The sequence below is a fragment of the Accipiter gentilis genome, chromosome 27 (assembly GCF_929443795.1).
Source record: "Accipiter gentilis chromosome 27, bAccGen1.1, whole genome shotgun sequence".
Lineage (NCBI taxonomy): Eukaryota > Metazoa > Chordata > Aves > Accipitriformes > Accipitridae > Astur > Astur gentilis.
In genome coordinates, this window is record NC_064906.1 from 216,356 (window position 1) to 231,586 (window position 15,231).

The window sequence follows — 15,231 nt, forward strand, 5'->3', positions numbered from 1 at the left end:
TCACCTGCTGATGAAGACGCGGGGATTTTCGGGGTCAGCCACCCCCGTGTCTCTTCTTAACGTGTTTAGGAGTTGCAGCGTGCTTTAGCTTTGCCTTCTGCCTCACGTGGCAGAGATAAATTGAGGGCTTAGATCCGGCCTTCACATTTCTGAAATCACAGGCTGGTTTCACAGGGGATGAAGGCTGCGGCCTTGCTGAAAGTTATCTGCTATTTGAACAAAGTGGGGGCACCTTCAGGAAAGGAACGCATTCGTTTTCAATTTTATCCCACTGGTTGAGGTTAACAATTTAACATTCAGGTTTTAATTTTGCAAAGTATTTCAATAACTGTGCAGGACTTATCAGCTACTGCAAGGCTATTTGGTAAGCCACCAGAAGATTAATCATTTGGGTTTTGTCAACTCTAAAAGCATCGCTGCTCAGCAAAGAGATCGTACCAGACAGGTGCAAAAATTCAAAGCTTGGACAGCTATGGCTTGTTCCTAGCGGCAAGGCAAGAAAGGTCAACATTTTAAGTGGATATTAATACACTTTCAGTTCTACCTAAACCATAGGTGGAACATTCCTCCCTCCTTATATAAACATATAATTCTAAAGGTGATTTTTTGAAGAGTGCACGTGACACACTTAAGCTTCAAATACGTGTGCTTTGAGAGGTTAGGAGAATGCGAAAACAGTGTTTCATTGAAAACTGTTTGTCATTTTTAATCACAGGATATCTCTACAAGAGGTGTGACTGATGCAATTTAAATTTTCACCTGACAAACTGAATTATTAATCTTCACAGCACCTACAACAAAGGATCAAGCGGAGCAGCCAGCAAATTACCAGCCCCAGGAGCTACTACAGAACATCACCGAGATGGGGAAGCAGAGTCCTGCAGCACCCTGAGGTGAAGCACTTCTTGCAGGCGCTGCAGCCACGAGGGCCCGGGACCTCCGTCCTTGCCCCCACTGCCACCTCCCAGCTTTGGTTTTCCAAAGCAGAGGAGGACCTTGGGCAGCCCCGCCAACAAGAAATGCTGTGGTTTGCAAAGAAGGTGACAGAGGAACAAAATTGAGGGCTTTATCTATGCCTGGAAAGAGCGGTTTGCTCTGTTACTGGCAGCTCTGGCAGGGAGGACCGAGGAGCTTTTCACTCACGCCTGAATGCAAGCCTTACCTATTGCCAGTCACTACTTCATCTCCCTACAGAAGGCAATAAATACTCCAAGCTCCCGCCAAGTTTTCAAGCACTTGCCTTTTTCTAACCGAGTACACTTGTGATGCCTTGCCACCCCAACTCTGGAAGGTATCATGCATTTTGCAGAGCTGTCATCTTAAGTGATGTTAAATATTACTCTTAGGTACCAGTTTTGTATCTCTCTAATATTACTGATCAATAATTTCCTTATTATGTGTCTAACCAGAGATCAGAAAGAAATAAAGTTCTAAAAATGTCCATAGAGTAATTTAAAATGGGGTTTCCATGCACTACAATTTCAGAATACTAGGTTAAAGTACAGTAGGTTATATAAGGTCTTAAAACAAAAGCCAAACACCACCATTGAGGGGCAGGACTGAACACAGAATGCAAAACAGTGTCAATACCAGATCTAAACTGGTGTAGAGCCTGTCCACAACTTCCATTTGCTGCACTTAGCATGCTACCCCTGCAAGTAAGTGATCAAACCCCGACAGTGTGCTGGCACAGTATTAAAGGACCCTCCTAATTGTCATGCCTTAAATTCCAGCTTTAAGCCTGCTAAGAGAAAGCCTGCAAAACTCTTTAATAAGTCATAGAAATCAGAGATAGAAATTAGGTCATCTTGCCCGCACCTCCTATCCACACTGTGAGTTTGCTACCCATACAGTGCTGCTGAGTGCTGTGTCTCGGCAACTCCTAAATGATTCAAGTGCTGAGGTTTCTCCCAAATCCCCAGGCAGGCTATTACACAGCCCAGCAAACCTTGCCGTCCGTCCCACTTACCAGCCTTGTCCTCTCCACCCCAGTTTTGCCTCTGTCCCATTTTGTTCTGTTCCTATTTATATCTCCCTCTGACTCCCCCAAAATCTGCTCTTCATGCTACCACAACCACCACCCGGCAAAAACTGTTGCTCAGGAAACATTCTTCTGCCTCCCCTGTAATCCCACTGTAGTGTGCTGCTATTTTTAGAGAAAAAGGAGGTGGTAAGGCAATGAAAGGCTGCCAGCTCCAGCTGTACAAGAATAATGCTCCAGTACGTGGAAACTACATTACACTGTTTCCCTTTAAGCACATACAATTAAGCAAAACTTTCGCTCTTCTGGAATGATCTAAAAAAGAAAGACAGAAGAGATGGAAAAGACAAATTCCAAGGTAAAAAACCTGCCATCTCACTTTACCTTTCAACCCTGCAGCTAGGCCTCTCTTTCCAGGGTTTTTCTCAAGATTTTACACTGGCATTTGCCTAGCAAGCCACATAGTTAAACTAACAACATACTGCCATAATAAAGTGATCAATTAAGCAACCTGCTTACAAGAGGCAACTTTGCCTTGTGCCAGCCCTGCAAGCGGGAACGAGACCTGTGTTACACTCCTGCTTCGAGACAAGGCAACATGCTGACCTCCCACAGGGCAGCTGTCCATCTCCCTCCCCAACCTCCTCAGCCAGTGCCAGATGCCCCATGCAAAGGGCAACTAGTACCTGGGCTACCAAGACCACCTGGCTAAACCAAAAAGACCCTGCTTTCCTGACAGCATGTTTTTGTACCTCACCCACCATCATTACCTTTATCAGACCTCGTATTTACTGACATGCAAAGTTAAGAACCACTACTAGGAGCAAACCAGAGGTACTAGGTTTCTTGCTGCAAATAATTCCCATAGGGAAGTGGCAATGTTTCTCTCTGTATGGATGTATATATCCATATACTGTCTTCAGCGCAGCTGTGGGGCACCCACAGCAATCACATTGTGCTGGAGAGCAGAGGGGCAGAGTGCTGCCTGCCCCAACCCTTGGTCTGCAACAGCAGTAACTTAATTGAGAGAAAAAAAAAAAAAAGAAAAAAGGCAACGAATTCAGTGGACCTGGTGAAGTAATCATCTCCAGGGTCCTTAGAGAGATGACAGCTTCCTGATCTAAGCTACAATTTGGTAGGGTCAGATTTTGATAACCTCTAAACCGAATTGAGCCTTGCTTCACAGGCTTACTGATTTCTGTGGGAAGACTGGCAGATAAAGAAACTCCCCGACATGAGTCAGGGTGCAAGAACAGGTCTCTCAGCATAAACATATGTTTCCTAGGTCTGGAAGTGCCTTTTTTTTTTTTTTTTTTTTTTTTTTCCTTCACAGCCTGTTTGCATTTGCTGGTTTATTAAACAAGATTTCTTTTTCAGCCAATATGTCCTAGGAAATCATGAGGTGTTACACATAATTGCCCTCAAATTCATAAGGAGTAAACAAGGTAACCTCCACCACCAGGGACGACTCCTGCTCCATCGTTACCAGCAATGTCACACTCCCCAGCTGCCAGGAACAGTGTCACCTCCTGCCACCGGGGAAAGGCTGCTGGTGCACGCTGGCGTGTGGCTGCCTCCCAGGATTTAGTCGCCTCCTCCGCTCCTCTGGGGAGGTGGAGAGCGCTGCGGCTGAGCCACTGCAAGGGATGAAGCTCTGAGGATGAGGAATGTGGAGGGATGATCCCAAATCGGGAGGAGGGAGGGGAAGCAGGCCAGGTGCCTGGCCGTCTTCCCCAGTGATGGGAAGGATGGATGGTGCCAGAGGCTCCTGCCCCAGCAGGGACCCTACCAAGGAGCCCAAAGGAAGGAGCACCCAGCCGGTGACTGCAGCCAGGGGAAGAGGGCGTGCGGCAGGAGCAATAGGCAGGAGCCTGGCTGGGGGACCAGGACACAGCCAAAGAGAAGAGCAAAACCACAGGCCCAAGCATGCAGCTTCCTCTGGTCTGACACAGGCCAGAGACAGGTTCTTTCCCTTCCTCTCTCCCGTGAACATCCCATCGTGCATCAACAGGGCTTCAACCAAGAGCCTGCCACGGATGGCTACTCCCACCCCGCTTGCTACCTGCAGCCCATCTGGGATCAAAACCCAGCCCCTGTTTTAGGAAAAAGACCGCAGCAAAAGCCAAGCAATAGATGCACAGTACACCCTGGTAGTTCAGATTTTAACATAGCCCAAAACCAAAAACATCAACCATTCTCCATTCCACGTGGGAGCTTTCTTCTCCCACTTCAAACTCATTAAAGCAGTGCCATGACTTTTCTCTTCTGTCACGTTTGTCAGTAAACATACATTTCATACAAATAAATGCATGTGAGCATGTATCCAAAACTGTATCCTGCTTTCTTCTCCTTACACTCCCCCCCTTCCCAAAATATTTCTTTATATTCACATATGCTTTCCATTTATTCTAGCCCTTTACCCCCCACACGTGCTCCAAGCCCCCGGTTTCCACATTCTTCTTTAACCCTCTAAAGACTTTTCTCAGTGGGATCAAACATCTGGTGGGTGATCCTCATGCAGATTTCAGTACTGCTTTTGTTTCTCAGCTTGCCAACAGATCAGTTTTGATAGGTAGTGAAGCCACTGAAAGGGATTCTCTGTCTGTGGCATACAAAGTATTTCCAAGATCTATAAAGGAAAGGGTAAAAATTGAAGGGGTCTATGTAAAAAGAGGGGTTTTCCCCCTTTTTTTACTTCTATGTGCTTTCTAAACTTTTATTTATGTATTACCCTTTCATATACCACATCCCGTAGGATGCAAATAGATTAATGATTTAGAAGATTATTATAATTTCCTTTTTGCTTTTATCCACCTTATTCAAGAACAACCTGCTCTGATGATATAGTCAAAGTAAAAAGCAAAGATTTCATTTTCCTCCAGAGACAAAAAGCTGACAATTACTCAAATTGCATTATATCAATTACTCAGGAAGGGTGCAGGAGATACTGAGTTTGCTGTCTATACAGCACATTGTCTCAGATTAACTCAGTTGTCCCAAATACTGACCCATTTCTGCTTTTCCACAGATATTTAGTCCTCGGCAATCCTCCCGAGTTTCCTCTGCACTGATGCTTATGGTGACAATGATTGAGAATGGCAGGGGCAGGAGCAAAGGGCCCACAGGATTTCTCTTACCAAAGCCAAGGTAAGTGGTTATGCTCCTCTTCTCCACTACTTGTGCCATTCATTTTAAGAAACTGAGATCCTTCCAAAGAAAACAAGCATTTCTCTTCGGGTTTTTCTAGTCAGCTAATGTGAGAGGAAGTGCTATGCATCCATATACACATTTAGACTTGGACCATTCCCCAACCATTAGAAATTACTAATACTGGAGATTAAAAATTAAGAGAAACGTGATAAAACCTAGCTAATCCATCATCTTTTCAGTAGTTCACCTCTTTTAAAGGCTTCCTTTATGGTACTGATTCAAACTGCTTAGCAATGCTTATTTAAGTCTAGTTCTGGGTAACACTCTTTTACATATTCTGTAACTTCTGTACCAAATAAAAACAATCCATCATGATCCTGCAGAATAAACACATTTTCAGCTTCATTTTCAGCTTAGTTGACAGCAACCATATTTTTCAGTTATATGCTTGCATTTATTTTCACTTGATTAGGGAAAAATTATGTCTAAACAAAACACTTTGAAAATTCAATCTCTGCAGTGATAATATATTTCCAGTTAAAAATGTGATGAAGAAGATGCTAAAACACAATATCGCAGGGTCATGCTATAGACACTGAAAAAGCAGTCCTGCAGACTCATGAAATAGCCCTCCCTGCACAGATCAACCCTTTGTTTTCAAAGCCCAACACACACTGAATGCGTACTGAATCTACACAGATTCTCACCCCAGGATGTATTTCGATGTGATAAAGTCACACAGTTATTAATACTTTCATGTTGAAAATACTGTAGCTGGAGATACAAAGCTGATGCTTCATCTCATGAGAAACAAGTATTCTTTTATAACCGCTTATAAATGGTTTGATGTTTTCTCTGAGACAACAAGCAGTCATTTACTGGTACATGAGATTTCCATGAAACAAGTCTGAATGTCACCCACCGTGAATAACACATTTCAAGAACTTTCTGTTAACTCAAGAACATGCCTGAAATACAAAGAAGTGACATTTTACATATTTTAAAAAATAACCATGCATAGCCCCCAAGGAATTTACAACCACTGCACCAAACAACAAATCTAACAAATATAGGTGTGAGCACGCTACCATAGGTCAAACCTGCCACCAGTGCCCATATTATCTATAAAAAAACCCCAGCCTTCAAAATAAACAACCGTGAACAGTAATTCTTTTCCATTAAAGAGTAAATATTCAGCAGGTTTCCACTACAGACAATTAAAAAAAAAAAAAACCAAAACCAACCTCACCCTCTTTAATGCAAAAATTACGTAAGTTGTAGCTTCACCTTCACTTGCTCCTTCTCAGAAGAGAATAAAACCCCAACTAAAATTAGACCTCTCCAGTTTTGCTGCATGCAGCTCCCCAGCAGACACAGCCCTACCCTGTGAGGAGCCGCCAAGGCGGAGGCGTGGGGGGGGGAAGCTGGGGATGGTGCCACACCCTGCTGCCCTCCCACCCTCCTCCTCGCCCTCCCAAAGGCAAAACCTGCCCACCGCAGAAGCAGGCTCTCATCGGATGAGCTCCTGACACGCATCTGACCAGCTCCTCCATCATACAGGGCAGCCACTGGTGAGAAAAGGCCACCAGCTGCATCATTAATGGAAGGATGCAACTGTGTGCAATTAGTTCTGGGAGAGGCCAGGGCTGTACCAGTCTGATTAAATAAAATCAATGTATTTTTAACACTTCCCAATGTGTTTCATGTTCTCTGCTGCAGCAAGCAGGTCTGCAGCACACCAACAGCTCAAGGAGCCTTCCAGCTCAAGTGGTGCCGTAAGGAATAAACTTCCAGCAGCTCTTACTCTAATGCGGTGCTCTTGGGCTCTCCTCCCCTTATTGCCATGCAGGTCTCATCCTCACATTAGAGCTGAAACTTTCCAACCCAAGGAGACCAGCGCAGCAGTACTCGCCTATACTATATTATGCACGTACACACACAGGTGCAGCAAGACCTGCGAATTTAACATCACTGATGCAGCACAATGATCTTGACCTTTTAATACTCTATGAAAGGACTGTTCTCCATAGTTTTAGAGGAAAAAGTACACGCTTGATTGCATCTCACCAAAATTTACTGGCCAGAAACTTACGTATTTTGTTTATATCCTCATTTTGTACGAGATTTAGTTATACTTGTTTTCCTTACACAAATCTTTCAGCTTTCTATAGGCACAGACAAATGCCGATGATATGAAAAGTAAAATGAAAAGGCATCATTCAGCTCACCACGCTGTAAAAAGACAGATGCACGTGGGACACACCTAACCGAGGCCTCTGACTTGCAATCATTTTGACAGAAAACTTCAAACATCGTATTTTCCTTTTGACTTACAAGCAACATGCACGTTGAGTTGAGGAAATAACTTTCCATCTCTGCCTCGAGCACAAGCACACACTAGAGAACAGCATTCAGAGTGATAACCACCTCTACTGAACGCCTTCCTCCTCAAGCGCAGCCCCATTAAGAAACAACAACAAAATCAAGAAACCACAAGACCAGATTGGCCATACTTTGCTACTTGCCACGATCAGAGGAGTGGGAGTTTCTGAGCTTCACCGTATATACGATAAAAGTTTCAACTCTCAACAAAAACCAAGAAAACCTAAAAAAGACAAAACTCTATTTCCCCTCACCCCCCACCCCCCCCAGCCCCTCTCTGGTCACCCAAGGGTGAGGGCCCGCAGCCGGGATGCAGGAGAACGGGAGCCGCACAGCCTTCCTGTCGGCCGCGCCCCCGCCTTCCCGATCTCCCCACAGACCTGGGCAAGTACCGCAACTTCCACGCCGCGCTCCGAGGGGCCAGGCAGGAGGGGATGAGGGGAACGGGGCGGGGGGGGGGGGGGGGGGGAGGTGTGTGTCTCAGTGCCCGGGCCGCCGCTCCAGCGCACCTGGGAGCCCGCGCCAAGGCGGGCGGGCAGGCGCGCCCCACGCGTGATTCCTCCCCCGGGCGGCCCCGGCAGCGCGGGGCGGAGCAGCCCCGGCCCGACGGCTGCGACAGGCGCGGGGCCCCTCGCTGCTGGCCGGGGCCGTGGGGCGGGGGCCGGCGCGGCGCTGCCACTGCAGCGGGCCGGGGCTGCGATCTGCTCCGTACATAACCACACCCACCGCATTGCAGAAGCCACGGCCGGGGGGGGGAACAGCCCCCCCGCCACCGCAAGGCGCGCAGCCCCGGCCGGGCGGTGAGGGAGAGGGGAGGGGGGGAGGCTGTCCGGCTCCCCCTACACCGCCCAGGCGCTGTGCCCCCCAGGTGAGCTGGGCAGCGTGCGCTCGGTGGGGCCAGCCCCCCTGGAGGGGGGGGGGGGGGCTCGGGGTGCGCCCTACCAAGCCAGGCACCACCACCACCCACCCCCCCCGCCGTGCCTCTGCCGCCTACATAAGTTTCCCACATAAAATGCGTATCGCCCTAAAAAAAAAAAAAAAAATTAAATTCCACCCCCCCCCTCCGCCTCCCCCGGGTACAGCTGCGGCGGGAGCAGCCGCGTCGTCCCCGTCCCCCCCCCCCCCCCCCGCCGCCGGGCCGCAGCGAGTGCCCCCGCGGAGCCCCCCCCGGCCCGCCCCGCTCTGCGGGGGGCACCGCTCGCTGCCTCCCCCGGCGCCCCCCAGGCATCCCGGCCTCACGCACACGCCGGCCCCCTCCGCGGCTCCTAACTTAAATATGGCTCCTAGGAATGAGGTTTTTATATATATATATATATATATATATAAATACGTAGATATTAAAAAGAACCCCAAACACCACAAAAACGTGGGGGGAGGGGGGTGTGCAATCTGCCCGCGCCCCCCCCAGGCATATCCTCCGCTTCCCCCGGCGGGGAAGAGGCTGCACGCACCGGCGGCGGCGGGAAGGTACCTTGGCGGCGGCGGGGGCGCCCTGCGGCGGGGAGCGGCGGCGGCGGCGGCGGCGGTACCGCGACGCTGGACTGCTCCCGGCGGCGGCCACGGCCACGCGTCAGCAGCGGCAGCGCAGCCCGGCTCTGCCCAGAGCGAGCCTCCGCCGCTTCCCAGCAAATCAGGGCTGCGGAGGCTCCTCCGGAGAGAGGGAGGGAAAAAGGGAAGGGGAAAAAAAAAAAAGAGGGGAAAAAAGAAGGGAGGGGAAAAAAAAAAAAAAAGCCCACGCCGCGGAGAATGGCAAAAGCTGGATGCTGGCAGGTTTCTGGAGCCAGTTCCCTCCCCCCCCCTCCCCCCCCCGCCGCCTGCTCCCCGGGCACACAGCAGGGAGGCTCCCCCCTCCCGCCGGCACCGGGATCCCCACCTGCGTCCGGAGGGATCCGGCCGGGTTTTGGCTCAGATAAATGAATTCTTCTATTTAGACAGATGAGTTTAGCTGCTGCAGTTGCAACCAAACCCTAGCGATGGAGAGACTCCCTGTGAACTTAAAAGCAGCAAGCTGGGTGCTGGCAAAGTCTGGCTTTGATTTATACTTGGGTTTTTTGCTGGGGGGATACCAGCCTTTTCAATTTTAATTTCCAGTGAGAAACCACATGGTCTTAAAATCTGGACTCTTGTTTCACTCAACAGCATCACCAAAACAGAAAAAAAATATAGGTCCTGCCACACATCAGCTCCTGGTTCAGAAAGGGTAAAATAGAACTGAAAATGACTTTTGACTTTTCACTACAATACAGACCACAGCACGCCACATGTCAGAAAGCATCAAAAGTTTGATGCTTTCAAACATGAATGATCCCAGCACATACAGCAGCCATTTGGAACGGGATAATCCTACTTGCACCATTCCATTTTGGTAAATACATAGCTCCTCTCAGAGCACACAACTGAGCTTTACACTAACTACATGCATACGAGCAGCTACTGGATTTGAGACTCTGCCGCACCACGGCTCTCAGAGACACTGCTCCTTCACTTCTCTGGGGGACCAGAAGCGGCTGAACTTGCTCTTTTCCAGGGGAGGAATTGGCCATGGGAAGGGTAGCAATGGCTGGCTGGCTGTGGGAGAGCCACAGACCGACACACTCTCATGCTGCACCTTCCATCCTGTTGCAGCACAGTGGATAAATGAGGCTTATTCTCTCTTTAGATGGTGTATTTTGAGCTCCCCAAAGTGATCCAAATTATATTCAGGCCTCTGATATGAATCAGAAGGGAGAAAATAAAAATCTCCTCTAATTAGCAGCATCGCTGTGAGATTTAAAAGAAGGGAAAGAGGTTTTGACAGTAGGCAGTGGATGTACCATTTCTCAAATCTCCAAAACTGTGCTGCTCTGTATTTAACACAGAATTGTAGCAAGACACACACACACATCCCCTTTACCTGCTATGCAGGAGTGCCATTTAGGAGATCTGTCACACCATAACATGCATAAGAAGGAGAGGGACTTGAAAAGGAAAACGCATGCCATCAACTAAGAGAGGGAATACCTCTAGTCACGCAGTTGAAATAAAAAGGCTTGTATACTCTTCTCCACCAGGAGCTCTGGAAGCCATCATGAATCACAAGAGAATGGATTTGACAGCTAAGGCACACATTAGAGTTAACAAGGTTTGATTTAAAAAAAAAAGAAAGAAAAAAAAAGAAAAAGCAAAGAAAGAAGAGGACTGAGTTGGTTTGAACCAAATCGAGTCTCAAAAGCAAGCTAGGAGACTTAAGAAGCATTATTTGAAAAACAATGCAAGATTTACCAGCTCAACCTTTTGCAGCTCTTGTACTGCCCGTTAAAGAGCAAGGTGTTGCTGCTGCTTTTAAGCAGAGAAACACATTCACAGCAACACATGTTGTCCTTGAGCAGTACTGCAGGCAGATTTGCCCCAAAGTTACAATATACTCCATGATCCCTTTTGTGGATGTACTGCATATATAATAGCATCTTTCATCTGAGGATCTAGGCGGCTTTCCGCACACTGATTTAACCTCAAAACATCAAGTGGTATTAACAGGCTGTTCCTACAAGCAGGAAATCTTTGCAACAGACATGAGGTAGCTGGTACCCCTGGGCTACCAATATGGGCCTAAGTTTCAGAGTTCTTAACACTCAGAGTATTTTTTTTTCCATTTTCAAATGTTCCTTTCTAATTTCAAAGTGGGTTAGTCGGCCAGCTTGCCCTGACTTCTGTCAGATGGGAGCTCCATGGAAGTTTAGATTTCCGTGAATCAGCAGTTTTTAATTATTTAAAAAACAACTGTTCTTCCAGTAATTTCTAGCAAGCCCAAATCCATACTCTCCTCACACAGGTGGGAAACATAAATAACCCCCCTGCACTTCACTGGAGTCATCCCAGCGTCCATTACACAAAAGGAAGCTCGGATGACAAGTCCAGGCAGCACTAGAAAAGACTGATCTCCTGCCTTGCTATGGGACAATAGTTTTATTTTTACTATTTTCTCACCTTTCTGGAGGTGATGATTCAGACCTGGATGTCAGGAGCAAATTAGTTTAATGGTCCCATTTGAGTTTCTGTTCATCTCAACTCCCAATGCATCTGAAAACACCCCACCGGCAGCCAGACATGCAGCCCCTGCTGCCTGCCACAGACAAGTTTTTAACTCCTACATTCTGCTCATTTCAAAACAACTCCAGCTTGCGTGGGAAGCAGGATGCCACACACTCATGGTTGCCCTGAACCCTTCAGATCCTGCTGCTCTAGACAAGCTCCCTGCATGCTGCTACCCACCCACCACCTCCTCTCCATTTCGATGGCTGCAGAAAACCTCCCCCAGCCCACTCCTGCCAGGTCATCCCCTCTCCTCTTCCCATATCCAGCATGCCCCATTCTCCATCCCCACTCAGCCCTTTCTCCCCCCTCCCTCCATTACCACCATACCTCTCAGCCAGGGGCCCCCCAACCCTCTATTCCTCCTTTGCCCTTGCAAGAGGTATCTCTTCATCTTCCTCTCCTCCAAAGCAGCTTCCTTCCCCTTGTGCCATATACCTTCCCTGCATTTTCTCCAAGCCAGGATCCTCCATTTCCTACCCATGCAAGGAGCTAGATGTGCATCAGGAAGCCAGGCTGCTGCCAGCACCCCATCCTTTGGGAGGAAGGCTATCGAGGTGTCAGGACCCACTCTATGAGCAATAGTCACCCAGGAGATCAACACTAAGCTGGGGAAATGGATAAAATAGGCAGCAAGCTCTGCCCTCCGTTCCCTTTTCTAGCCATCCATCACTTCGGGTTTTCCAGTTTCTCCCACATGTAACTTGCTTGGGAAAGTCCTGCAAAGGGAAGGAGGAAGGAAAGGAGTTGCTCCTGGCACAAAAAGCCAGGGAGTAATAAAGGGAACGACAACCTCTGACATGAAGCAGGTAAATTAGAGGTGGGGAAGGGAAGGGTGCCAACACATGCACCCCCCTTCCCCATGGGGTACCAGTCAGAGGAGGGGAGCCATAAGGAAAATGGGCCCACACAGAATATTTGGCCACTACAAGGTGGTGGGTTTTTTTTATAGGAGAGGGGAATGGGGAGGCACGTGGTCTCTGCCAGGAAAGGATGAATAGGCAACCCTGGAAGAGCAGGGACAAGGATTATTGCCCAGTCCTGGGAACTGCTGCCTAAAACATTCTTGTGATTCCCTAATTGATTGGACATGGCATTCAAAATAGCGCATTACAGAAAAGCAAGACACAAAAATGCTATCAAACTCAGCAAAAGACCGTCTCAAGCTCAGCCAACGATGAATTAGCTGGGTACAGCACTTTGAAAAATGGCAAGTACTATAAAGCAGTAGCATTATTACAGCATTATTAAGAAGATATTTCTTAGCAGACAGGAGCTTGGCACTATCTGTCTAGACGGGTAGATGGGTTTGGAGTCGAACTGATTTTTTTTTTTTTTTTATTATTATTACCGTATCCACTTCCATTTATTAAAAGCAAACTGTTCTGCCCATGACTCATGCAGCTTAGCTTTCTGCATAGCAATGAAACAAAATTCTCATAATTAAGAGTGATCACTGTGAGACAGCAGATGAAGGTAAGATTTAGAAATCAGACCAAATCTTCTATTTCTGTCTTCCCTCACTGCAAACATAATGCCCACAGACCTCTAATTGGCCAATATTACCATTGCCTTGCAAATATACCTAAGTAGTAAACCTTCAGGTGAGGTATCCCTTAGTGCAACTCAGTGACACAGCAAGTCAGATTTATTCTTGACACTGGTTTATTGACCTCAGTGCAGGGATTTATTTGGTCTGTCATTTGAAGTAAGTCTCATTCTGCCAGTCAGTGCCAAATCCACCTCATTTTAAGATTACTGAAGGAACAATAAGTAAATTTGGCCCCAGTGCTTCTGCAACTGAAATCCTGCCTATAGAAGATTTACTGCTATTAATTCAGCACTGCTCTTTGCCACTTACATATCTGTGGCTACTTTCTGACTGAGAGCATTAACTGGATTATCAAGTGATTACCTCCTGCTGCAGTTCTCCAGCCCCCATTATAAATCAAAGGTAACCAAATTTTATGGATCTAAGATGCTTTGGGAGGTACCTGAGGCTGTGCCCAAAACAGATGAGAATTAGTTTTCAGATAGAGTAATAAACTGAAGCTTTTTATCTCAGCTAAGGTTTTCATTTTTAATTTATTTTGTGTATGCATAATCATTAATATGGTTTAACTGTATTCTGATTTAATATACACTGACTAAAAGAAATGGGAAATACAGAAGATACACAATATGCAGTTAATACAAATTTATTTTAAGTAGGGTTCCTAAACAGCCTAACAATGAGGGAGGCGAGGACAACTCTCATCTTCTATTGGCAATTCTAGGACTGAGAGCTTTCTAGATGGCGACCACCTCTACTGAGGTCAACATAGACCACTCTCCTTTACTGGGCTTCTTTCTGCTGAGTCCATTTATTTCAATCCATGAAATTCTGGCTTTTTGTCCTCATTCACACTGTTTTGCCCTACTTGTGGGTTGTTAACCAGGAAAGCAGATACTTTCCTTCCCCTTTTTTGCGTGCCATTAAACCCAGTCTTGCATTTTAGTTAAAAAACTATCTTTAGCTCTTCTATGTCTTCTTTTCATGAAGCATCGAACTCAGAGAAGGATTTAAGCAGTTTAACTAGAGCATAAGCTAAAGTCTCACTGACTCAAAGGAGAATCAACACTCATGTTTAGTGAGTATATCAGAAATAGAAATGTCATCCTGAATCACAACTGCCTTCCACAAATTTCTTTTTAAGATAACTCTTCCTTACAGCACCTATAATAAAACAACTCTCAGTGGCCAGGTTAATAGGCACAGCCCCCAACTGCTTACCATTTGCCTTGGTAAGCTGCAAGATTTACCAGGGAGGGAAGGAACTTTAATGAGTGTTTGCATAGCACCCAACACAGTTCACCTCTCATCTTAATGAAGGTTAATAGCAATTAAGGGAAGCGCTAGTAGGTTCTTAATGAATAACTCTGCTTATGCTTGTCATAATACTAAAGTGTTATTCAGAAAAGGTAAGAACTCCTGCTCAAGAGTGAACATATCTATCTTATATCCGTACTGTCTTACAGTTACACGTGCTAAGATGTCACAGGTTGTTTTCTTTAATGGTTGAAAGATTACTTTAGTTCGAAGGCCTCCTTAGAATGAAAACATTTCTGACCTGGTACGTCTAAAGAAGAATTTTAGGTTCCTTGGCTACCTTTCCTGTCAAAATATCCCTCTCCATTTTTATTCTCTCAGAGTGCTAGAAGAGTAGAAAATCCCGCTCCGATGTTTGATAACAAGTAAACTTTACCCACGGAAGGGAAAAGGCTGGTGGTTTTGATCTGCCAAATATGCTTACTGAAGAAAACAGTAGGTAAGCAAAACCCCAAAATATACTCTTGCCTCTAGTTAGAAAAGTGCACATTTGTTCCCAGTACGCTGCCTCCTCTTGCTCTTAATTCCTTCTTTCCACAACGTTTTAACACCCACCAGAAGCGGCTGCTCTTCACAAACCAAGGACACAGACAGGTCTGTGTCCACACTGTGCCTGGCTGCTCCAAGCCCAGCCAGCCAGACACAGCCCTTGCTCCTGCAGCCGGTCCCTGTCCCGCAGGCTGCCACGCTCTCCCAGCCAGTTAAATATCTGCATTCCCAACAGGAGAAAAGTCTCCATCTTTTTCCCCTTTTCCTGGCTGCTCCTTCACAGTTCTGT

General features: G+C 46.8%; 1 protein-coding gene across 28 annotated transcripts in view; it reads right to left on the minus strand.

The window, feature by feature from the left end:
- The window catches only part of EPB41L3 (erythrocyte membrane protein band 4.1 like 3), a 93,025-nt gene extending 83,552 nt beyond the window's left edge, over nt 1-9,473 (minus strand). For 23 of the 28 annotated variants that reach the window (XM_049830379.1, XM_049830377.1, XM_049830375.1 and 20 more), the window contains exon 1: nt 8,965-9,028. The gene's annotated coding sequence lies outside the window, so the exon portion shown is untranslated. Of the gene's footprint in view, nt 1-6,375; nt 6,487-7,893; nt 7,947-8,964; nt 9,029-9,386 lie in introns of those variants that run through there. The other 5 variants (XM_049830356.1, XM_049830353.1, XM_049830357.1 and 2 more) reach the window with 5 other exon arrangements.
- Between the last annotated feature and the right edge of the window lie 5,758 nt (nt 9,474-15,231).